The sequence below is a fragment of the Arachis ipaensis genome, chromosome B7 (assembly GCF_059453495.1).
Source record: "Arachis ipaensis isolate K30076 ecotype BB chromosome B7, ASM5945349v1, whole genome shotgun sequence".
NCBI lineage: Eukaryota > Viridiplantae > Streptophyta > Magnoliopsida > Fabales > Fabaceae > Arachis > Arachis ipaensis.
In genome coordinates, this window is record NC_142442.1 from 52,977,501 (window position 1) to 52,980,000 (window position 2,500).

Genomic DNA, 2,500 nt, shown 5'->3' on the forward strand with positions numbered 1-2,500 from the left:
CACTTTCCTTGAGTATGTCTCCTCACGGAAAAGGACGTCTACCCGTGGCACTTTGGTAATGGCTCGGCAGCCTATTATAGGGGGGAGGGGTGTCGTGATGCTGAAACTCGAGTTGCCCAAAGGCTTGCTGGGCGCAATGCCAGCAAGATGCACGTTGCCTTGCCATCCCCTAGGCACACTAGCAAGCACGTTGTGGTTGTGGTGTGCCGCCGGGCTCCCCCGCCCCCCACGGAGGCACCCGCCGTTGCAACGATGGCTCGGAGCGTTGCAACGGAGGAGCCAAATTTTCATATCTCAGAATTGGCTCGTGCATTTTTCGTGAAATTTTGAGGGAACCTTGGTAATATTATGTGAAGGCTGCACAAAAAAATCCAGGTCAAAAATCGCATGTTTGCTCCGTTTTTCATTTTTTTTGAATTTCCGGCATTCCGGGCGGTAAAAAAATCGTCAAAAAAAATCGGCACGGTGTAAATTCACCAAATTTGGAGGATGGAAAGATCTTATTTTTCTAGAGGTTGTTGCAAAAAACGGCGTCAAAATTCGACCTCTAGAGCACTTTCCTTGAGTATGTCTCCTCACGGAAAAGGACGTCTACCCGTGGCACTTTGGTAATGGCTCGGCAGCCTATTATAGGGGGGAGGGGTGTCGTGATGCTGAAACTCGAGTTGCCCAAAGGCTTGCTGGGCGCAATGCCAGCAAGATGCACGTTGCCTTGCCATCCCCTAGGCACACTAGCAAGCACGTTGTGGTTGTGGTGTGCCGCCGGGCTCCCCCGCCCCCCACGGAGGCACCCGCCGTTGCAACGATGGCTCGGAGCGTTGCAACGGAGGAGCCAAATTTTCATATCTCAGAATTGGCTCGTGCATTTTTCGTGAAATTTTGAGGGAACCTTGGTAATATTATGTGAAGGCTGCACAAAAAAATCCAGGTCAAAAATCGCATGTTTGCTCCGTTTTTCATTTTTTTTGAATTTCCGGCATTCCGGGCGGTAAAAAAATCGTCAAAAAAAATCGGCACGGTGTAAATTCACCAAATTTGGAGGATGGAAAGATCTTATTTTTCTAGAGGTTGTTGCAAAAAACGGCGTCAAAATTCGACCTCTAGAGCACTTTCCTTTAGTATGTCTCCTCACGGAAAAGGACGTCTACCCGTGGCACTTTGGTAATGGCTCGGCAGCCTATTATAGGGGGGAGGGGTGTCGTGATGCTGAAACTCGAGTTGTCCAAAGGCTTGCTGGGCGCAATGCCAGCAAGATGCACGTTGCCTTGCCATCCCCTAGGCACACTAGCAAGCACGTTGTGGTTGTGGTGTGCCGCCGGGCTCCCCCGCCCCCCACGGAGGCACCCGCCGTTGCAACGATGGCTCGGAGCGTTGCAACGGAGGAGCCAAATTTTCATATCTCAGAATTGGCTCGTGCATTTTTCGTGAAATTTTGAGGGAACCTTGGTAATATTATGTGAAGGCTGCACAAAAAAATCCAGGTCAAAAATCGCAGGTTTTCTCCGTTTTTCATTTTTTTTGAATTTCCGGCATTCCGGGCGGTAAAAAAATCGTCAAAAAAAATCGGCACGGTGTAAATTCACCAAATTTGGAGGATGGAAAGTTCTTATTTTTCTAGAGGTTGTTGCAAAAAACGGCGTCAAAATTCGACCTCTAGAGCACTTTCCTTTAGTATGTCTCCTCACGGAAAAGGACGTCTACCCGTGGCACTTTGGTAATGGCTCGGCAGCCTATTATAGGGGGGAGGGGAGTCGTGATGCTGAAACTCGAGTTGCCCAAAGGCTTGCTGGGCGCAATGCCAGCCAGATGCACGTTGCCTTGCCATCCCCTAGGCACACTAGCAAGCACGTTGTGGTTGTGGTGTGCCGCCGGGCTCCCCCGCCCCCCACGGAGGCACCCGCCGTTGCAACGATGGCTCGGAGCGTTGCAACGGAGGAGCCAAATTTTCATATCTCAGAATTGGCTCGTGCATTTTTCGTGAAATTTTGAGGGAACCTTGGTAATATTATGTGAAGGCTGCACAAAAAAATCCAGGTCAAAAATCGCATGTTTGCTCCGTTTTTCATTTTTTTTGAATTTCCGGCATTCCGGGCGGTAAAAAAATCGTCAAAAAAAATCGGCACGGTGTAAATTCACCAAATTTGGAGGATGGAAAGATCTTATTTTTCTAGAGGTTGTTGCAAAAAACGGCGTCAAAATTCGACCTCTAGAGCACTTTCCTTTAGTATGTCTCCTCACGGAAAAGGACGTCTACCCGTGGCACTTTGGTAATGGCTCGGCAGCCTATTATAGGGGGGAGGGGTGTCGTGATGCTGAAACTCGAGTTGCCCAAAGGCTTGCTGGGCGCAATGCCAGCAAGATGCACGTTGCCTTGCCATCCCCTAGGCACACTAGCAAGCACGTTGTGGTTGTGGTGTGCCGCCGGGCTCCCCCGCCCCCCACGGAGGCACCCGCCGTTGCAACGATGGCTCGGAGCGTTGCAACGGAGGAGCCAAATTTT